Source organism: Protopterus annectens, chromosome 16.part0 (assembly GCF_019279795.1).
Source record: "Protopterus annectens isolate FY-2018-M chromosome 16.part0, PAN1.0, whole genome shotgun sequence".
NCBI lineage: Eukaryota > Metazoa > Chordata > Ceratodontiformes > Protopteridae > Protopterus > Protopterus annectens.
The window spans coordinates 334977655-335001738 of NC_056750.1; the positions used below are offsets into that span (position 1 = coordinate 334977655).

Below are 24084 nucleotides of genomic sequence, written 5' to 3' on the forward strand. Positions count from 1 at the left end.
CGGCGCCGAACCCACTACTTGAACAGAAAATATATCGGCCCCAGCCAGAGCCGATGTCGGCTCCGACGGAGCCGGAGCCACCGGAGGATGCTTGGACACTGTAGCCTGAGCCTTCGGTGGCTTAGGAGGTTTTCCTGACCCTAATTTAGGAGGAGAACCTTCTGGCTTAAGTAAGCCTCGGAGGATGAGCTTATTCCTCCTTTCCTGCAGGACTCTCTGGCTAAAAGCATGACACAAAGCACAGGAGTCCTGCAGGTGCAAAGGCCCCAGGCAATAAACACAAGAAGTGTGACCGTCTGTCAGAGACATTTTCTGACAGCACTGGTCACACTTCTTGAAGCCTGAGACCTTGCCTTCTTTTGACATCCTAGGAGGATGGAAACACAAAGAATCCCAACAAACACACAAATTAATCCCTTACACAAACACACAGGAAGGGAATAACCAATGGGGAATTAGGCCTGATAAAAACTTTAGATTAAAGATTATAAAAAGTTTGAAAACAAGGGAATAGGGTGGGCCTGTAACTAACTACAGACTAAACTGACACTAAAAGGGAAAAATAACCCCTAACTAATCTTTTCTTATTTCACAAAGAAAAAACTTACCTCAGCTGGCAAAGGAGACCTCTTTCGCTAAGCGGCAAATGAGATCTGAGGTAGTTCCGCCTTGCATCATGGGATATAGGGTTGCCTCGAGCTGGTAAAAGGAGTTCTCGAGCTAAAGCAAGTGCCGAGTCGGAGCCGAGGATCGGCTCCGAACCCATCCAGCAAGAATGAAGGCGAGATTGACAACTTAACATCACTTGTTTCGGATGGGAGTAGACATCGTGGTTAAGCTTATAATGGTCTGCAAGGGGAGCTAACCTATTACTTACCTATGAACCTATTATGGCTTACTTGCATGCACACATTCCATTCCTTTTAACTGAAAGAATGCAACCTGTCTGCACATACAAAAGATGTGCTATGTGGAGCAGGAGCTTGAGTGATACAGTATAGTAACCAAAGTAACATAAATCCAGGATTTCAAGTTCTTCAGGGCTTTTTGCACGGCATGTTTTTCACACTTTGTTGAAACGAAATTAAATGCTATGTGCCAGTACAATACCCACATGCTGACATTCAACATTATTTTTCAGTTTTCAGCATATCTGGCTTGAGAACTGGAACATAAGGTCATCTACGGAAAAGCGAACCAGACCTCTCTAACTTAACATTAGACATAACTCTGAAGTGCTTCCTGGACATCAATATTTAGAGCATACAAGATTACGTTTTTTTTTCCTTGATGTCAAACACTGTGAACTTGTCTACAACCACAACATTATCTGCTCTGTCAAACATTTGGCTAAACTATAGGAAGACGACATCCAGCAGAACGTCATTATCCATATAGACTGGTACTGACTCAAAAATATAGCTTGTTTCAACAGGCTTAGCTTCCACCCAGTTTTAAAAGCTTTACATAAGCTGCTCAACAGACGTACAGGTCTATAAGTTTTAGACTACTTTTAATACCCCATACTGTTGTGTCTTTCGGCTTTTCCCAGTTAGGGGTCGCCACAGCCGAACTCCGGTACGCTAATGATTGGCAGTAGATTTTTATGTGCCGAGTTGCCGGCCCTGACACACAACCTTCAACAAAGGTACGCCCATTCATGCATGTCTGCACACAGAAGACGCTCTAGCTGAGATTCAAACAGGACAATGTCTTACTGTGAGGCGACAACGCTACCGCAGCACCAATACCCCATACTATTATACATTAATATGTTTGCTCTTTTCCATCCAGCAAGAATTACACACATCTATGCACCTATTTTTAAAAAGAAAGCACAGACTAGGGGCTATCTCAGCTTTTAGCACCCTTAGTTTTTCTATGTCAAACATGCGATTTCCAGGAGCCTTTGATATCTTGAGGTTTCCCAGTATTTCTCAACATCACTCAAGGTCCATTTTACATTTTTATTTCAGACTTCCCCTGTTCATAGGTTCATGGACAAATATTAACCTAGCTGCCCTTGCACGGCATTTTAAGCCTAGCCCATTTCCCTTCAGAAGAGAAAATCAAACTCTGTTACTTGTGTCTTTGAGGTAAACACCTTACACATTAGACCAACCCTAGCCCCTGTTGTATGTGTACTGTCATTGCCTGCTTCAACATCCACCATGATATATTCCTAATACTTATGTAAATTACTGAACTGATACCTCTATGATGTCATCCTTAGTTTCTATTCCATTCCTTATTTTTTATGCATTTTTGCCATGGTTGTTGCCAGTTGTCAAGCTTCCCCAATGTACCATGGGCCTATTCACTCAACTGTACTGAGGATACTCAGTGTAGGTGTGACAGCCAACCATAGCAGCCATCATCTAAGTGTTTTTTGTTTCTTTTGTCAGCCATAGTGCATGACTGATTGTCTCACAGGTGCTATTAATTTTGAAATTAAAATGAGCTCTCTTGATAATTTGTCTGTCCTTGCAGAAGAACCCTATAAAGATTTTTTTCTACATTGTTGAACTACTTCCTGTAAGCCACAGCCTTCCAAACCAAATTACCATTTTCGAAGGCATGATGTTAGCCTAGCACACTGCTTATACAGACCTCCCCTAGGTTTCTACAAGTGTCAGAAGCTGCTCTTTGAAACACACATTTGTGAGAAATGCTGAAGAAAAAAATGCACTCATCTGAGTACACTGGGTACGCCTAGCCATATCCTTTATTCAACTATTTTATCACAGTCTTTATTTGGGGATTGTCATTAGGATAAATAGTATTCGCTCGGCTAATATCTTACTGAATTTTCATGTTCTGCAAATAGTGGTCCTGTACTCCTTGATGTCCACTATTGACCTTTTCTTTTGCAGGCTTGAGTACCTGCTCCACTCATGGAAGAAGTCCATCTCCGTGTCCTATGTTCATTAGCTTTGAACAACATCACCAATTCCATGGATAATACCAACTCTCAGAACATATTCAAATTATGTTTTAAGTGTTAGAGTAGCACAGTTGTCTGATGTGATAAACATCACAGGCAAGGCAAGCTAGAATGGCCTAGTCAGTGTGTGCTCACATGTGCAACATGAAGATGTTTAGCTGCAGCTAGTTCCCATGTGGCATCAGAATAACAGCACAGTGGTCAACAGAGAAAGACCAATGTCAGTGTGCCGGTAGATAGAAAAGCAAGAAAGGGGAGAAGATCAAGCACAGGTGAATACAGAAGGGTAACCGTAAGGTATGACAGATGAGTAGAAGGAAAGATACATTTTATTTGGTGTGGTAAGAGCCTTTTCTGCAAGATTTCTAAAAAATAAAAATAAAATAAAAAAAGAGTAATGGGAGAAAGTACTTAGGGAGGGTTGGGGATGGGATGGGGAAGGGGGACAGAGAGATGGCCAGGTAGCAGGGTAAGCAGACAAACATGGAACAGAAACATGCAGGCAAACAGGGGTGGTATACACAAAAAATGTGGGGAAGACAGTGGATGGCCACAAGTACACAGAGTATCAAATGGGGATGGTTTGACAACAAATAATAAATAAGAAATGATACATAAGGGAGGGAGCACACCTTCATAATTTGCTGCCAGGCCAGCAAACAAGGCAAGAACTCACCTAGTTGAGTAATGGTATGGGCCATTGTTCTACAGCAAGTCAGATGTCTGGGTCCAGCCAGTGGAGTGACTAACAGCCACGCCAGAATTCATGTATTGTTCCCTATAAGGCATTTAGCTGTTGACACATGCTGGATCTGGTCCTCACATGGGATATGATCTATCATTTCATTCCTAGTCTTATACATTGTCTGTGTGTGTGTCTGTGTGTGTGTGTCTGTATGTTTGTCTGTCCGTGTCTGTCTGTCTGTCCGTGTCTATGTCTGCCTGTGTGTCTGTGGGGTCCAGCTTGGTAGCTGTGCCATTACAGACCCAATCATCTGGGAAGTCTGGTTTCTCCACAGTACTAATCTCTCCACCAGTAGCAGAACCAAGGGCTAAAGACTTTTTTCCTGCAGAGGTAAACATGGCAGAGACGTGAGTTTATAACAGTGCCTTCTATATGGATGTAAAACTACGCCTACAACTATCTCCACATCCACAGATCCACATTATGCTTGAATAGGATTAAGGAAAAACTGATTCACATGGATGAGAAGCCTGTTTCAGTGAATGGGCTATTCTCTGAGACACATACCTGTCCCTCCAACATATCCAGTTTATGTTCCAAGCAAAGTGTGTGTCTAAATCTGGTAGTTCTAGTATTGTTTCTTTGTAAATATTAAACTGGTCCATTCGAGCAGCATCCAGGGATGTATTAGTATGACAGACATAGATCACCCATCAACATTCTGCACGGGACCAAGTATAGTGATAGCGCATTTGACATGTTATGAAAGCTGTACATTCCTTTTCTTTGCTGTATGACAATTCATCAGCCAGCACAGACTGCGTTTCAGTCTGTTTGAAATTTTATTTATTTAATTGGCATTTGATTAGTGGGAAAATCTGACTTGGTCCTGAGGTATCCATTTTCAGTGTACGCCCAGGGAGAAAAACTCCAGACACATATGGTTAACAGAATGAAAAACTCGACAGCCATAATAAAGTCATAACATTCAAGCACAGACTTTGAAAAACACATTACTTTATCATATTAAAAACTTAACAGACATTAAAGTCATAGTGTGCAAGCATAAATTATATGGAAAGTCTGATAGGAAGATGCAACATTATTTACATAATAGATGATTATCGTAATGATTATTTATATTCTAGAGGTCATGAAATATGGTAACAGATTATACTGGTGAAGGCGTAGGAAAGTACAAGTAGAGAAAGGTAGGGTGTGATAGAGGGGATAGTAGGAATAGATGTGGAAAAGGTCAGTCTCTTTCAACTTTCTGGTTTAAAAGACCACATATCTGCACTTATTTCCCATCTTTGCTGTAACTAACCTACTGGGTAGCACTAGAAAGGCTTAAACTGATACAAGCCTTCTAGCTTAGAAGAGAGACTGGAGTGATTAAGTATCAGTTTTCTGTACTTAACTGTTGTCTGCCTAAACGCATATTTTCCAGCGTTTATTGTGATTTAAAGGCTTGTTTTTTTCACATATTGTACTTATTTGACTGCCTGCACTTTTAAAAAGTTGTTTTTTGTTTAAATAATTTGTTTATCTGTTGTAGGCTACACACTAAAGTGTGATAGCCTTTTCTGATCGTTTGTAGTAGTTTAAAGCTGTTTTAAGTGTATTTTTTTTACTGTTTTTGCCTTATATTTTCAAAAAAACAAAAAATTCCTTGTTTCCCGCCTTTCTAAGCTAGTATAGTCCAGCTTTCAGGCTAGTGCTGAATTCAGGGCTGTGATACTAGTTTCTGAGTTGCCCATACCTTACTTAGATAGAAGGAAGTTTCCCTGTTCACCTGTGAGAGAGGGGAGCTTTGAGCAGTCTATCTGTCCCTGGAGGAGTGGTTCCAGCCCAGAAATTAGTAGTTTATTGGCCATTTTGGGCTAATTTCAATCTCTTTCATTTCTCTATTATAAAAACCACGTTTGCACGGTTTTGCGCACCGGGCAGCGCCGGTTAGCTACAGTTAAATTATTCCCGACTCCACTAAGTCTCCTCTTCAGTTTTTCCCTTGAAACTAGTCTAACTCTCAACCTAAGCACTCAAAGCATCCTACAGCCCAGCACTTGCTCAGACCTAATAGCAAGCACTAATATACCCTGACACTTGATTGCCCAGCAAGGCAAGGCTATATATTCACCCCTCACCAACCAAGCGACTAAGCAGCTCACCCTACTATTCAGGCATGACCAAAGGGCAATTTCAGGTGTACTCTCCAGTCCAGCTGGTGAATCTGGGTATCCTGAAGCAATGTTACAACTGCCTCATGTACACAGACAACCCTATCCTCCTACCACAAAACACTAACATATGTGAGAGATGCAATTATACAGCCAAACTGGAAGCTAAGCTGTCTCCACCCAACAGTGGAACAGACAGTCAAGAGGAGAAGGTTAACACTTGCACCACACCCCCAGCCACACACAGACCTACTAAAACAGCACTGGCAAAAAATACACATATATACACAAAATCATACTCGGAGGCTCTAAATAAAAACCTACAAAAGCATCAGAGACCTCCAAAGCAGACACACAAACAACCTGCACCTCCCATCACAAACTAAACAGCACAAAACACAAAATCAGTGTGCTGCACAATCACAGTCCTTAAGGCAAAATAACATACATAACACACTAGTAATAGGTGACTCTATAGTCAGGCACACTGATGTCCCACTCACTAGGCTGGACAAGCAGAAGGTTACTGTCTGTCGGGAGCTAGAATCCGCCACATAACACAAGCACTCAGGTCACTCCAGAACAAGTACAAACATGACTCTGTCATTGTTCATGTTGGTGTGAATGACCTGAGATGTACCTCCCTGGACTACATGAAAAGAGACATGGAAGAGCTCTCTGATCATGTAGTCCAGGCTGGTATGACCCTGACCCTGAGTAGCAACCTGCCCCCACCAAAAATGATACCTCAGTATAAAGAAAAAATGATCAATTTCAACAATTGGCTAAGCTTCTGGTGTCATTCAAAGGGGACCCAGTGTCTGTCAGCCTGGGACGACATGCTCGACAAGCCACGTTGCTTCGCAAGAGACAGCTTGCACCTGCCACCCCTAGGCTTTCGAATACTGGCCTACTGGGCTACAACTCATACCACAGGTTTTGGCCACAGAACACAGTCCAAAACACAAAAGGAGGGGGTGTATCCATATTCTTCAAGGATACCTACACCTCCAGGTTAGTGACGCAGCATGATAACTCTGAGATCATCCATGTGCAACTAACATTGGGCAAATCTGCAATGCAAATTGTGGCCTGCTACAGTTCACCCTCCATGACCCAGGACCACCACTCCACCTTTCTGGAGACACTAGAAAACATGAAGGTCCTACCGAACACCCTAATATTGGGTGATTTCAATTACCCTACCATTCACTGGGAAAACTACTTGAGTACAAACTCCCAGGCCCAGCGCTTCCTGGAATTCATCAACTCAAAATGCCCTGGATCAGCTGGTAAACTCCCCTACCAGAGGTGAAAACATATTGGACCTGGTCATCATCAACATGGGCGACAGGTGTTCCACACCGGAGGTCAACCCATTACTGGTTAGATCAGACCATAAATTAATCACTCTGTATGTCCACACCCCACCACCACCCCCAACTAAGGAAACCACAGTAAAAAACTTTTCTAAAGCAAACTTCACCTTACTTAAGACACAGGTGGTAAGTTTCACAGCCCCCTCGCTAAAGGATAACGCTGCCCAAGATGCAGAAACCTTTACAAATGCACTCTATGAGCACCTACAAGGATGCATGGATCATGCCATCCCTAGCAAAACCAAGACTCACTCCTCTAAGAGAAGAAAACCAGTTTGGTGGACTCCTGCCATAAACAGGCTATACAATAGAAGGAGGAAACTAGTTCAGAAAAAATGCAAATCCCAAGAAGGAAAGATATCCCTGATTAGTTTCAGTAAGAAACTAAGGTCCCTCATAAAATCATCCAAGGCTAACTTCGAAAGAAAAAATAGCCAAGGATTGAAAAGATAACCACAAAGCCTTCTTTACCTATGTTAAGAATCTAAGTGGCAACTCGCAGATATGCAGTGAACTAGTGCAAAATAGCACAAAATATACTGAACCTACTAATATTGCCAACATCCTGGCAGATAGATTCAGTGCAAACTTCACCTCCCCCTCACCCCCAAAAGGGTCCACAACAATACCAGAAAAATGTAGTATCCCAGAAATCACAGACGCATGGGTGAAAACAGCCCTTTCAAAAGCCAAAAGCGCAGCGTCAATGGGGCCAGATGGTGTCCCAGGCTGCGTCTTGCATAAACTACAGAATGAACTAACCCCGCACCTAAACACGCTGTTCAACCTCAGCCTCTCCACAGGCTATGTGCCCATAGAATGGTGCACAGCAACGGTTATTCCTCTCCACAAAGGAGGGGCCACAACTGACTCTGGTAACTATTGCCCCATAAGCCTGACTAGCCTGGTCTGCAAGGCTATGGAACACATCATCATGGAACTCATTAACAAAGACATTGGGAACCTCCAAACACTTAACCCGACCCAGTTCGGCTTTGTTAAGGGCAGATCATGCCTACTAAACCTGGTTGACTTCGAGACAGTCACCAAGACCATAGATGAGGGAAAGGTGGTTCACACAGCCTACCTTGACCAAGCCAAGGCTTTCGACACCATTCCTCACTCAGGTATTACAGAAAAACTCACCAGCCTAAACATAAACCCCTACGCCACGAGATGGGTTGCCAACTGGCTTACAGACAGAACTCACACAGTAAAAATAGCGGGCTCCAGGTCAGACTCTAAACCAGTCACAAGTGGTGTCCCGCAAGGCTCGGCCCTAAGACCCCTACTGTTCGGCATATACTTCTCAGAAGTACAGGCAAACACAGGAGGACTATGGCTAACCAAGTTTGCCGATGACTGCAAACTGGGAGCCATAATTGACTCTCTGGCTGACACGGACATCCTCCAAAAGGGCGTTACTGAGATGAACACCTGGTGTCAAAGTCATGGCCTCAAGCTAAATGCCAAAAAATGCATAGTCATCCCGTTTGGAAAAAACAAAACACCCACGAATTACCACATAGGTGGCAGCCCCTTAAAATAGAAGGGGTAATAAGATCTGGGGACCCAGGCAGATAGTAATCTCTCCTTTGACAACCGTATTGCCAAATTAGTTAGGAAATTCTTCTATGTGGCACATCTAATTACTAAAGGGTTCGCATCTAGAAATAAAGAGGTTATAATGCCACTCTACTCGTCACTCATCAGACCCATCATAGAGTACAATGCCCCATTTGGGATGTACCTCACAAGACAATTCCATCAGCTGAAAAGACCACAAAAGTACCTCACCAAGAGGATTACTGGCCTCAAACATATATCCTACGCAGCCCGACTGAAAAAACTCAGGCTGTACTCAATGGCATATCGCTTACTCAGAGGTGATCTCTGCCTGACCTACAAAGACATGTCTAATTCAGAATTGATGGACATGCTCCACCTAAAGAAATCCAACTCACTGCGAGCCATGCGTCCTAGTGAGCTAAATCTCACCACAACAATAAATAGAACATGCTGGAGGGATAGATTCCTGCCACAGAGACTCCTCATGCTTTGGCACAAAATTCCAAACTAAATTAGGCAGAGCCCTTCACTAACACTCTTCAAGAGAAACCTTGACGAGTGGATGGGTAACAGAAAATACACCTCTGGGATCACTTCATTGGCTCTGATTGACAGAGGGATCAGTTAATTAGTCAATGGGGTGGCAAAAGCTGACACACTCTGGCTAGGCTTATAAATGCCCTCGGGCAGATAGCCTAGTACCTATCTATGAACCTGTGTAGAGGAAGGGAGGGTAGGGCAAGTTAGTAGTAGGGACAGAGATAGTAGTGGTACAAAAGGTATAAGAGTGTGCGTATATGATGTGTGTGTGTGCATGACTTTTAAAGATACAGCTGTTTAATGTATATGACATGTTCATATGCTGAATGATGGTATAAGTATATATTCCACACATTTCTCAGGTGGAATGATGATGCATTTGTATTTTAAATCAGAACATGAGCAAAATATATGTTTTCTCTTCCACATGACCTAGTACGATAATACTATTTATTTAATTTAAGTTAATATGTATCAGAAGTCATCAGATAGCACAAATAAGACACCTGGGGGGAGGTCATGGCTACATGTGAGATAACTGCCAACCCATTACCTTCTGTTAAACCTGTTCTTCCATTGTCACTCACAAAAATCAAGCACACTCATTTACAATGGAGTCCCACTGTCTGCAGCTGCCTTTCAGATGGAATCTCTGAAATTTCCTTACAATGCCTCTCCTTGCCTGCTGAAAACACTCTCAGTCATTGTTACTCAACTGCCCTCACACATTATGAATTCTGAAGTCATTCAGAGACATATGAATGTTGCGTTTTCTTCTGAAGTGCAGGAATGACATCTCCTTACTTTAGCAGGAATGTTGCTGTGTTCTCTTGTAATCTTATTTACATCAAATACCTTCACAGGCATTCATTTCACTTTGAATCCTGAAAGCTGATGTTAGTTCCTTAATATCTGTCACCTCCACAGGGTGCTTTCTTTCCGTACTTCAGCTGTGCCTTTTGATATGCACGTGCTTACTCCAAGGCATCTTTCTCATGTCTTGATAATAGTGCATTTATGAAAAATGATACATGGCCAGTACCCTGTATGTAATCATTTGGTTTCTGTCCACCCAACTGATTCATTTTATTTACTTATTTTACTTTTTTTAACCAGGGCTTGTTTTCAACTTCATCCAAAGTGGTCACAACTGACTGACTGACTACGCTGTATAGAAATCAAAGTAAAAATGTCGACCATTTGTTGAAAAGGCATACATGCATGTGTTAGTAGTACTCTAGCATACGTAGTGAGTGCAATACTATAAACTGACATTTGCATACATACAAGATATACAGTCACTGGGGAAAAAGAAATCGGGTGTGAAGAAGAGGGCGAGGAAGGGAATATGAGAGAGGAGAGGCGAATGATTCAGGGACAGAGAATTTAATACATAAGCACTTCAGAAAGAAAACAGTTTGATTACATCTGACATTGAAATCCCTTTGAATGCAACAAAGTATTCAATAGCTTACTAGCTGATAAGGTGTTGGTGTGTGCGTGTGTGTACATACACATTATGTGAGCTCCATATCTAGATTTCCCTATAAATACTTGTTCTACACATGTATGTTTGGGAAGTCTATTTAAAATTTATATATATATATATATATATATATATATATATATATATATAGGTCTACTTCATATGGTCGACAGGCCATTTGATCGAAATTCATTTGGTCGACAACCAGTATTCAAGGCACTTAACAGGGATTTGCCCCCCTCCCCAATGCTGTGCGACCCTGGAGTTGTTATATATATCTAGGGGGAGTGTGGGGGGCGCCACCTATTTTCGTTTAAAAGCATGAAAATACAAGAAAAACTACACAATTTAAATGAAAATAGGAGGGGGGCTTTGTCCCCCACACCCCTCAATTTGGGGGGCTGTGCCTCCCACACCCCCTAACTATATATAACAACTCCAGGGTCACAAAACATTGGGGAGGGGGGCAAATCCCTCTTAAGTGCCTTGAATACTGGTTGTTGACCAAATGACCTGTCAATCAAATGGTCTGTTGATCATATGAAGTAGACCCAAATATATATCTACATATATATGTTGGACAACATCCTTAAAAGTAGAACAACATTTTGCAAAGGAAATTGTTCCACCTCTGGAATTGTATATTTGGCTAAGTGTAACAACCACTCAGCATATTATGTTGGAAAAACAGTGTGTACATTTAAGGCATGCATTTATGAACATCTGTATGATCTCACTAACAACAACAACAATGCCTTATACAAACATTCTACCAGTTGTAATGTTTTCAAAAAATTCTCCTTTGGCATATTGGAGAAAATAAGCATTGATAGCAGAGGTGACTGGAAGGGATGGCTGTGTAATAGAGAATTTATGTGGGAACTTAGATTATGTGCTACTCTTCCCATAGGGCTTAACAATTATGTTTCTACAGCACCAGTTTTGAATAAGAAAGCTGAAAAACTATAACTTATTTTATCTCCATTCTTTAAGTACATCTTATTTACTGAGTAATAAACAGACTTACAATGATATATGTGCATGTTTTTAACATTCTGCATCTTTAAAAAATTTTAAATGATGACTCAAAGTTTTTAATTATCCAAAGGAAATACTGGAAGCATAGTATTAAAGAACTGATGGTCGGTTTCATGGTTATTCTGATCAATTCTCCTTAGAGATACGAAAGTGCTTAATTGTGTCATTAAAATCCTTGACTTTACCACTTTGGATCCTCAGTGGCATTTTTTTCTGAAAACTTAATCAACTCCCAATGAGGAACAACTTCTTTCCTAGGCAATCTCAAGTGTAGATCTCCCGTAGGAAGCATCTTGATAGGCTGTCATGATGCTAAATCAAAGTCTATAGGCATGCAGAATGAGATGTTGGAGAGATGTACTTTCCCCAAGACAAATGTCAGCTCTGTATTAAACAGCTCAGAAAATTAATGTAGAATCATAGACTCAGACTGAGGAAGGGTCTTGATACTTCCTAGGCTAGGCAAGGTTTCCTGATAGTTGGCTTGCAAGTCTCCATGTTCAGCATAGCCTCTAAACTGGTGCCTGAAGGAAGGTCATAATCCAAGGAGTGACCTGTAGGGTGTTCAGGAAGGGATGCAACAGGGCTCCTCTGTCTCTAGTTAGGAGGTCCAATTGCACAGGCAGTGAAAGGCTTCACCCTTAATATCTGTATGACAAGGGAGAGCAAAATGCTGCCTGGAATAAAAGGGTATTGTCGCAGCAGCACCTTTGTTATGTTTCCCTTATCTTCTGGATCACTCTGGGGAGAAGGGGTATTGGAACAAATGCAAACAGAAAACTTGTCTGTTCAAAGAGGAATGCATCCACTGCCTCAGTTTTTTTTCTGTGATGGTCTGTAACAGAACTGTACAACGGTTTGCTAAGCTGGAAGTACAAAAGGATCTCTATGAAACAACCTACCTGTGAACTATCTGCAAGGAAATACCTATACACATTAGCCACTTGGGGAACTCCATTACTGATCTACTCTGGAAGTCACCACTGAGTTTAGCTGGGACTAAATACAAACTTGCCTTTAAAGAGCTATTTCTCAAGGGGGGGGTAACACCTGTTTATGTATGTAACATGTGACTGCCATGTTTTCTACTAACATTTGTAGTACTCTATTTTCCATACAGGCTTGAATATTTTGAGTTACACTGATATGTTCTTTTTTCCTCTGGGAGTACTTACATTTGTCTTAGACCCTGAAACCCAGTGGATGGGGGCCACATTCCAAGCCTGGGGTACTTGTAGTCAGGGTCTGGTTGGTAGAATTATGCTTGAAAAGTACCCAGTTTTGTCTGACTTGACAAGGTCACCATTCCAGTGCAGGATAAGATGGGAACAATCTCCACTAAGAACTGGATATGTTGACTCCAGGTGTTTGAGAGAAATGGAAATTCTTCACATGTAACCTCACTAGAAGTACTATTATTGTAGAGGTCATGGAAACTGCTGCCCTGAAAAACTCCCTGGCTCTAACGCAGCTCTTCAAGGAAATGCCATTGAAGCATTCCGCCTGTCTTGAGGAAGAAAGGTCTCCTGGTTAGTGAAGTCTAATAGGGTCCTCAGGAAAAATTTTTTTTTTTTGGATGGTGAGAATTTTGACTTGAGAAAATGGAATGAGAGCCACAGGGTTTGTAAACTGCACAGCCCTTCTCACTTCCTCCTGAGACTGAGTCTTAAAAATGTACTCATCTAGGTAAGGGTACATACCAGTGACCTTACTTCTGCAGTATGCAACTGCTAGAACCAGGTGCTTTGCAAACACTCCAAGAGCAATAGTTAAGTGGTAAACTGCAAATTATATCACCTGCCTCAAGTCTGACAAAGCATCTGTATACTCTCTGAAATGGAATATGCTGGAAGGCATCCGTGAGGTCCAGGGTGACTGTTAGAGCTTCAGGAACCTTGAGTGTTAAGAGGATCTGCACTGTTAGTATTTTGATTTTCGGTGCCTTGGGAAAGGTGTTCAGACAGCTTCTATGGGCCTTCTTTCCTTGGCAACACAAATTTCCTTGAATTTTGTTTTGGTTCTCTTTTGGCACTGGCTTCATCATACCTTGATGAAGAAGCTCTTCTAAGACGGGAAGCACAACATCATTTTAATCTTCTGGTAATGAAGGAAGGCCTGCCTTTTTTGGCTTTGGTTGAAAGTGAAGTCTGCACCCTAAGATATCACTTGCAGGATACACTTGTTTTTTGTGCTATTTTCCCAGTTTTCTGAGAACTGGGCCAGCTGGCTTCCTATTCTGGGGGCTGAGATAGCAAAGACTGAAATGTGGATTTGGGCTGGGGTAAAGAGGTCAGATGTCTTCTGGCAATAGCTAAAGATTCAGCCAGACATGTTCTTCTGTTAGCTGACCAAGTGGCTGCCATCCTAGACATGATTAATGGAGTGTTTAGTCATGTGACCAGCAGTGCATGTAAATTCTAAAATTTGTGTCCTCAGATCTTTGTCAGACACCTCACCAATTTTTTTCTTTCCGCCTCTCAGTCTCTTACTTTATCACGTGTCATGCAATTAAATGCCATGAGGGTCAGGGTAGCAGCGTAAATACCTTCTTCTCAAAGCGGCTGAGAACCCCATTTTCCCAGTCACTGATAAATGTACTAAGAGCTGGAATCAGGTTTTTTTTTTTTAATCCAAACACTCCATTGCTAGATCAGATTTTGGATTCTTGTAGAAAAATTTGTGGGACTCCTGAATCCCATACAATTTATCAGGCTTGAACTACGAAATTTATGACAATATGAACTACAGTTACTCTCTCTTTACCTGCACTAGACAGAAGTTAAATATCAATACAGTTGTTTGCCACTGTGTGAGTTTTAAGATGAAATCTTTCAGTACTTCGAATGTAGCACTGGTTATGGAATTATTAATATTAAATTATTAATGTAAATATGAACAAGCAATATTTGACACCCTGAAACATCAGTAGGCTGCAACTGCAGAAGCACCTGGGGATATCACATGGCTGTAATGAGTTAAGGCAGTCAGGAATAGTTCCCTACTGAAATGAAGACGCTTGAATTGCAGAGTGCCGACAAGCCAAAGAGAGACTGAAACACAGGGGAAGAGCAAATCTCAAAAATCACTCTTTTTCCTTAAACTTCTTTTTGCAGGGGGGCAAGACCCCCTTGCACCACCCCCATCCCTCGAACTTATAATACCAACTCCAAGATTGCCATATCTCAGAGAAAAGGGAATATTCCAGGAAATAGCATGTCAGACTTGGTATATGTAAGTTTGTTCTTTCAGACATTCAGTCTCTGTATTTCAGGACTTGCTCCAGTGTGTCCCAGCATTTCAAATGGTTATCATCATGAAGGCATCCTCTGAAGCTTCAAGGACTGCAGATACTGCCACAGAGTTGTGGGCACATGTCAAAACAGCACTTTGATCCATGTCAGACTTCTATAACATCCCAATTGAAATGATCCTCCATTTTGTAGAGGTTAACAACAAATGAGATTTCATGTGGGAGAAGAAGACATGGTACCTTCAAGGTCTCTATCATACCCCAAAGGAGAAGACATCTAAGAAGCATATGCCTGGTCATCTTCCTCACTATCAGAGTGCCTCTTTCTCTCTCTCAGGAGAGGAGTCCTCTTTTTCTCTTAAAAGAGGAGACTACAGAAACTGAGGGTTATTCTGCTGCTGATACCAAGCTCTGTAAAAACTGTAATAACCTCTGAGCCACAAGGAAAGTACAGTTTTGTACCTACCATAAATGTAGATGTTCGAGTGCTCATACAGCTGCAGTCATTACAGATGGGTTATCCTGCCGTCAGGCGGGTCCTCGGTCGGCCGAATTCCAAAGTCTAGGTCCAGCGTCGGTTGTCATCGCCTCCTCCCTGAAGTCAGTGCGGCAGGGGTATAAAAGAGGCAGCCAACACCATTTTCTTCAGTTTTCCTTGCCCCAGATGTCAGGTGCCCCCAGAAGGAAGGCAAAACATAAATTTATGCAAACATGCAATATAGAATAATCAAAAAACAGTAGTTGTAAGCAAATGCACCATAAGAGAATACCCCAAATAGGTTGTATGATGAGGTGTTTGTCATAAGGCCTGTCCTAAGAGGGGATGGAGGGGGGGGGGTAACCTGGACTGCAGCTGTATGAGCACTCGAACATCTACATTTATGGTAGGTACAAAACTGTACTATGTTCATCGTGCATACAGCTGCAGTCATTACAGATGGGAAGAATCCCAAAGCTAAGTAGGGGTGGTAGGCACTAAGCGGAACTAGGAGGAGCGAGGATGCCCTGCAAGACTGCTATGGCAAAACCCGCTCTAGATTTAGAGTATAGTGGAAGGTGATAGTGCTTGGAGAAAGTGTGCACTGAACTCCAAGTGGCTGCTTCCAAAATGTCCTTGGTAGGGACCCCCATGAGGAAGGCTGCAGAGGTAGCTGTGGCCCTGGTGGAGTGGGATCCGATGCATGCAGGCACAGTTTTTCCATGAAATGAGTAACAAAAGCGTATGCAGTGGGCTATCCATTTTGAAATTGTCTGTTTGGAAATAGCCTTTCCTTGAGCACCTGTAGCATAGGACACAAAGAGTTGCTCGGATTTCCTGAATGGCTTTGTCCTGTCCAAATAGTAACGAAGTTGTCTGTGAATGTCCGAGGAATGTAGTAGTCTTTCCCCTTTGCTTTGTGGATTAGGATAAAAGGTAGGTAAGTGGATAGTCTGATTCAAAGCTACACTGGATACTACCTTTGGCATAAAGGTAGTGTTGGTTCATAAGGAAACTCTGTCCTGATGGAAAATGATGAATGGTTGCACAGCCATGAGGGCCTGTAGCTCCGAAACCCTGCGTGCTGAGGTGATAGCCAGAAGAAAGGCTGTTTTCCATGACAAGTATTGTAGTTCTGTTGAAAAAGCTGGCTCGAAGGGAGGAAGGGTCAGCTTTTCCAATACGAAGTTGAGGTCCCAAGCAGGGACTGGTGGTTTCCTTGGGGGTTTTATAATCTTTGCCCCTCTGAGGAACTGCCTTAAGAGAGGATGAGAAAATAAAGGAGGATCTGTGTTGTATTGTGCAGAAATGGCTGAAGCGTGGATCTTGGAGAAGGAAAGTCCACTGTTTAACATCTCAGCTAGGTACTGTAAAATTTGAGGTATATTTATTACCCAAGGATTCTGGCCCTTTTCTTGATTCCAGGCACAAAATTGTTTCCATTTGGCGAAGTAGGCTTTTCTAGTAGAAGGTCTTCTGGCCTCCAAGATGACATCCTGCACCTCCTTGGAGAGGAGAGTCTGTTGGGAAATCAAGGAATTCTCCATGCAGCTAGATTTAGGGTTTTGAGCTGGCTGTGAAGGGTTTTGTAGTTGTGCTGGGACAACAGAAGAGGGACTAGAAGTAGGATCCATGGTGGGGAATGTGTCAGGCTCTTCAGGAGCGGATACCAGTGTTGCCTTGGCCAGTCTGGAGCAATGAGAATCATTTTTGGCCTCTCTGCTCTGGCTTTTAATAGAACTTTGGGCAGCAGAGGAAGAGGCGGGAAGGCATAGACTGTCAATGTTGTCCAAATGAAAGAAAGTGCGTCCACATTCCAGGCCTGTGGATGATAGGTCCTTGAACAAAATTTTTTCAACTGGTAATTTCTGTGGGTAGCAAAGAGATCTATGTCTGGCTGTCCCCATGCCTGAGTTATCTTTGTGAAAACTTGAGGATGCAACTTCCATTCGTGTGGATCTGTCATATTTCTGCTTAGGCTGTCTGCCAGTGTGTTTTCCTTCCCTGGCAGGAATTGTGTCTGTAGTTGAATTTGCAATTCCAGTGTTGTGTTCCATAGGGTCATGGCTTGCCTGCACAGGGGGTATGAATGAGTTCCCCCCCTGTTTATGTACCACATCACTGTGGTGTTGTCTGTCCTTATCAATAGCTGGTCTGGATGCAGTAGGTCTTTGAAGGTCATAATAGCATTTTACACGGCTAGCATTTCCTTTTGGTTGATGTGTAGATGCTTCTCTTTTTGGGACCATTTTCCCTGATTGCACTGATCTGGCATGTGTGCTCCCCAGGCGTAGTCTGAGGCATCTGTTGTGATGATTTGAGTTGCCTGAGGTACACAGAAAGGGAGACCTGTGTTTCTTTGGCAAGCTTGAGCCCACCACAAAAATTCCTTTTGAAGGCATGGAATGAGTGGTATAATTGTTTCCAAGCTGTGGCTGTGTTGAGACCATAAGTTTTTTAGGTACCATTGAAGTTTCCTCATATGCAGCTTTGCACATGGGATTAGTAGGATGCAAGATGCCATGAATCCCATAGCCTGCAGGACTTTCCTTGCAGTTAGCCTGGTGAAAGTTGCCATTTTGCTGAAGTATTGAGACAGTTGCCCTTGTTTGTCTGGCGTGAGGTAGGCCATCTGGGTGGTTGTATTCAAGCTGGCACCCAGGAAAATTATTTGTTGAGAGGGTATTAGTTTTGATTTCTTTTTGTTGACTGCGTATCCCAGGAAGTTTAACAGTTTTATTACAAATGCCAGGTGCTGCAGTAGTATGTCATTGCTGTCCGCTTGGATCAGGCAGTCGTCCAGATATGGGTAGATTTGTATTCTTTGTAGTCTGCAGAAGGCGATTACTGATGCCAGGCATTTTGTAAACACTCTGGGCGCAGTAGATAAGCCAAAGGGCAATGCAGAGAATTGGTAATGGGTTGAACCTGCAAGAAATCTGAGGTATCTTCTGCAATCTTGTCTGATAGGAACATGCAGGTATGCCTCCTTGAGGTCCAATGTTATCAGCCAAGACTCCTTGCCCAGCATGGGAAGAAGCTGCTGTAATGTGAGCATCTTGAATTTTGGCACCTGTAGATATGTGTTTAGGATGGATAGGTCTAAGATAGGTCTCCAATCTTTGTCCTTCCTTGGTACCAGGAATAGTCTGGAATAAAACCCTTGACCTTGTTGGTACCTCTTGAATCGCTTTCATGTCCACGAGAGCTGAAATTTGTTTTTGTGCCTCTGCCCTTTGATTTTGTGGCAGGTTTGGCATGCCTCTCATTTTTGGAAGGGTGTGAAAGTGGAACCTGTAGCCTCTGTCTATAATGTCCAGAATCCTTTTGTCTTTTGTAACAATATGCCAATTTTTTGAGAATAATGCCAGTTTTCCACCCAAAGGTGCTGCCATTAAAGCTTTGCTTGGCAGGTGTAGGGGGAAGTCATTGTGTCTGTTTTCTAAATGACTGTGATCTACCTTCTCCACCGCTTGGGGTTGGTGCTTGCCACTGTCTGGCTCTGAAAGATCCTTGAGGTTGCCCTCTACCCCTTGGGCGTCTGTATCTGCCCCTTTGAGGTCTGTCCATGGCTGGAAAGGACCAATTTTTTGAAGGCCAGTTTCTGCTGAAACGTGGAGGTTGTACCTGCAGGAAATCTTTCACTGTTTGCATTGATTTCACTTTTTCCTCCATTTTCTTTAGTACCTCCTCAGCTTTAACACCAAACAATACATCTTTTTGAAGAGGTGCATCTAATAATTTAGCTTTGACATGATCTGGTAAGGTTTGCTCTTTGAGCCAAGCATGCCTACATATAACAGACCCCGTAACAGCAGCTCTACATGAGGCCTCTAAAGCATCAAAACCACACTGCAAGGTATGTTTACCCACTTGCTCTGCACCATGCAACAAATCCTGCAACTCTTTTAAATCTGGTTGTTCTGGTTGTGTCATCTTGCTTTTCAGCTGAGATATCAAAAACTGTTGATACTTTAACATATGGAACTGACAGTTTAATGCCCTCATGGTTAAAGTGGCCGAGGTGTACACCTTTTTCCCCCACCTTTCTAAAGCTCTGGAAGCTCTCTCTGAAGGTAATGGGTTTTTAGCAGTAGAGGCCTTAATTCCCTTGGGACCCTGTGAAATAGTTTCTGAGTCAGCAGTATGGCTTTTGTATAGGAACTGGTGTGAATCAGGAACCCAGTAATACCTGTCTGGTTTAACAGGAGCTGGAGGCAAAGAATCTGGATTAAGGCTGGCTTCTGTGTACACATCATCCAATATATCTAAAACAGGAGGGATAGCCAGGGGCCTATGATGGGGGAGAAGAAGAAATTCCCTGAGCCTTTTCTTGGAATCTGAGTAATCTTGGCCTTTCCAGTGAAAGCGTTCCCTCAATGTATGCAGGGTTTCCCCAAAAGAGTAGTCCTCAGGGGGGGAGACCGAGGGAATAGACTCCTCTGCATCAGAGTCTTCGAATGGAGAATAGGCATAATCCTGGTCCTCAGAATGTTCTGAGGTAATAGAAGCTTGATCTGAGGAAGGGTAGTCTTCCTCTAATCTGGGCCTTTTGTCAGAGGGGGTTGAAAACCCCTGATAAGAGTAATCAAATCCTCAGCCATTTTAAGCATCTGCTTTTTAGGCATGGGGCCTTGAGAGGGGGTCTGAGGACCCTGTTTTTTGGTTTTCATGGCTGCTTTAGATTTAGTGAAAGCTTTAATAGAGAAGGAGGAAGGCCTGAAGACACCTTGAGAAATGGCAGGCCTGTCTAAATTCTGAGTTTCCCCGCCAAGAGTGGCGTCGGTATCTGCAGTAGGAATGGGGACCGAGGAGCCTGCGACCTCGGGTACTGAAGACACCGGTAATGTAGTGTAATCGGTACTCAGGGGCTGCGTAGGCGCCTCGCTGAGCACCGGAGAACCGGTAGTCGGCCTTAGCGTGGTCTCAGTAGTCGGTGCGGACCTCGTATGTCGGTCCTTATCTTTGCGTCTTTTGCTCAAAACTGGAGTCGGAGTATCCGACGACATAATATAATTAAATTCTTTGCCAAAATAGTGAAGGGCGAACTCCGCCCGGTGCTTAATAGTGTGCTTGTTGAATCTAGCACAAAAACAGGAGGCCGAGACGTCGTGGTCTGGGCCTAAGCAAGGCATACAGAAGGAGTGGAAATCCTTATGCGGTATTTGCTTCCCACATGAAATGCAATTATTAACTTTGTCTGACATCGGTCTAAGGCAAGAAAAGTTTCCCCAACGGGGTACTTAGCTTTCAAGAAGACTTCGGCTGAAATACTTTCGTAAATCTCAGGAGCTGGACGACCGGCACTTGCAAACTGCTTCTGCTTCGGGCACCGCGCGGCAAGAAAGACTGAAGAAAATGGAGTCGGCTGCTTCTTTTATACCCCTGCCACACTGACGTCAGGGAGGAGGCGACGACAACTAACGCCAGACCTAGACTTTGGAATTCGGCCGACCGAGGACATGCCTGATGGCAGGATAACCCATCTGTAATGACTGCAGCTGTATGCATGATGAACATCCATTTCTTGAGGACAGTCTGGTTGGGAGGACTGCGAAGGTCTGCCTGTTACCATAGGTCCAGGTGAAAGCAAGGAGCTCAGACTGGTGAGTGTCCTGTATTTGTATTGATGCAGCCTTTTTCAAGGGGTGCTGTCAGGGTCTGTGAATGGGTGACCTGAGCCTCCACCTTTCTGCCACAGGCATCTTCCCTGGAAGAGATAGGTACTGTCCTCCATTTCAGACACAGCAAAGATATGCATCAGATTTACACAGGCACAGAGGAACATAAGGGAGGACTTCTTTATGAAGGCCTTCAGCTTGGTAGAATATTCCTTGATCCTCAGGCATGGCGGCCACTGAAAGGGCAATGCCAGATGCCTTTGATAATTCAGGTGCATGGGCTGGAAGCTACATATGGACCTCACTGGTCTCCACACCCTCAGACTGAATTTGGACATTGGTACCTAAAGGGAAGCCCCAAGTGTTCCTTTTCTGCTTCACTTTAAGGCAATTTTCCCTAAAGGGATGCCTGTGACCATTAATGAACTACCAGATGGCCCTGAAGCAGTGTCGGCCAAGGCCCCAAGCCTTTGCTCTTCTAAATAGTCCCTCTTCTCCTAACAGATTTGCGACTACAACCCTAGAGATGTTACAATCATGATAAGGCCATAAACAAAACATGCACTGTGAATGCAAACATTTGTGAGGAATCTGCCTATTGCATGCACATTTAGTAGACTATTTTTAATGGACATACTCCAAAAACAGTTGTGGTATGTGACCCGCCTCCCACCTTCATACCAGGCAAAACAATGGCATCTCAAACAGCAAAGATCCCCACCATCATACAAACTAAACAGTAACATCACAAATAGGATAGAAATGAGTCTCCTCATTGTGATACTTATCTGCACTAACTGTGGAGCAGGCTAAAAACAGTGGCTATCTAAACTAACTCTGGAGAAGACTGCCTACACTAGCCTAATGACAATGAACAAGTGGTTCATCATGTAACTTGAACAGAAGCAATAAAGAACTGAAAATAGCACAGGCGAATGTCCACAGGGGTGGGTATCCATCCTGCCTAGATGGGGAAGGGTGCCAAGCTATGGAATTCAGACCATGTATCAGTACTTCTGCAACAGAAGTCCCAGTAGTCAGTAATACCGCAACAGAGATACATAGGAAGAACATAGTTATTTATAAGCACTAAATTTATTAGAGTTGGGGGCAGGTTTGCTTCTCCTTTTGTTTTTAATATTATGCAAATGCAACTTGCTTATTAAAAGTTGTCAACAAAATAATTCAGAATAAATCTTACACTTATGTCTACTAGAAGGCTACACCTGTCAAAACACAAAATACACATTGTCTGTTTTGGTTTTAGTGCACCTCATCACTGTCAGCTTCAGAAGTGTGTGCAATCCTGAATATAAACATAAATACAATACAGTAGAGAGTCAATTATCTGAAATAATTGGATCCTAGGGTAGTTCAGATAATCAAACTGTTTGGATAATCTAACATAATTGAAGCGGATAAAATCTAAAATCTTATTTTTTTCTGCAAGCAGGAATACACTTTTCAACCATTCAGCAATTCCAGTGGACAATAAAGAATATTTTTCACACACGAGCTGGCTACAAACTCAAAAAACATGCTCACACAAATACGTATAACGTTTACACATTCAGACTATGATTTTTTCCTACCCAAAAACTTGGTTCGGATAACTGACGTTTCAGATAATCGATGTTCGGATAATTGACTCTCTACTGCATGAACATTTCCATGAGTTGACTCAGGTTATCAGCACTTGTCCTTTTGGCATGCTAAATGATGGCAAACTTCTGCTAGCCAAACATATTTGTGAACAACTGGTGCAAACAATGCAACAACTTTTCTTTACTCCACCATAACTACAATGAACTGTATCGCTCATTACTGATAATCAAATCTTTTCAGCTGTGTTCTCAGTGTGTGTTAAATACTACAGTAACAATAGCATACTTCGAAGCTTCAAATGTACCAAATAAAGTCACACAACCTACTTAAATTTCAAGTTTACTTTGCATACTTCTATCAAAAACTGGACCATAATTTTCTTATTTTTCAAAGCTTGTAATATAATGGTTAAGCTGCTGCTAATGTATCTGTGATAAGATCTTACGTTGATGCAAGTTTTCTCCATCTTATTGCATTAACTCATTAACACCCATGTGATGTGAAATGTCACACCTCTAGCAGCCTACACACAGTGTTACATTCCAAACCATTTTCTGAGAAATCATCTTAAACATAAAACAAATAAATGCAAATATTTTGTGAACAATAAAGCTATTAAAATGGTACGAATTGCAATGTTATCAGTAAAAAGTCTTCTTTGCATTGATAAGTCAGTAAAGTCACAGTCTTTAATCAATGCGTTAATATATTATGAATGCAAAACAATATTTTTACCTGTTTCATAAACAAATTGTCATCTTTTAAACGGTACAGCATAGATATATTTTCAGACATAAGATTTCACATGACAGCAAAAAGATCCTATGTGCATGCTAAGATATTTACATAAAAATGATGAATTATGTTTAAATATATATATATAGCTTAGACTGCAAATATCAGTGGCAGTTTTATTCATTAAATGTTTAATTTTATGCCATGCAATACTTTGTGTAAGTTACCCAGTTTTAGAAATATTAAGTACATACAGAAATATTTCATATTTGTATATTAACTAGAAAATAACTACAAATATCTCCAGTATAATGTACTGTAATTGCACACTGAGAAATGTATTTTTCTTTCTCCAACCAGGGTATTTCACACTATACCCATCAAGAATATGTATGTCTCTCAGTTCTGGAAACATGAATCCAGACATGAAAATATGAAAAATAAGGGGAAAGGTCATTAATTTCTCCATGGCAGGAAGTACAGTTGTGTAAAATCTTATCATAACATTAGATGTCCTTCTCTTCACTGTTGCAGTATTCTTCACCTTAGGGATATCCTACCAAGGACAGCCCAA

At 42.2% G+C, this 24084-nt stretch overlaps 1 protein-coding gene across 1 annotated transcript in view; it reads right to left on the bottom strand.

The window, feature by feature from the left end:
- The window catches only part of MIGA2 (mitoguardin 2), a 1296375-nt gene that overhangs the window by 541249 nt on the left and 731042 nt on the right, over window positions 1–24084 (bottom strand). The window lies entirely within an intron of this gene.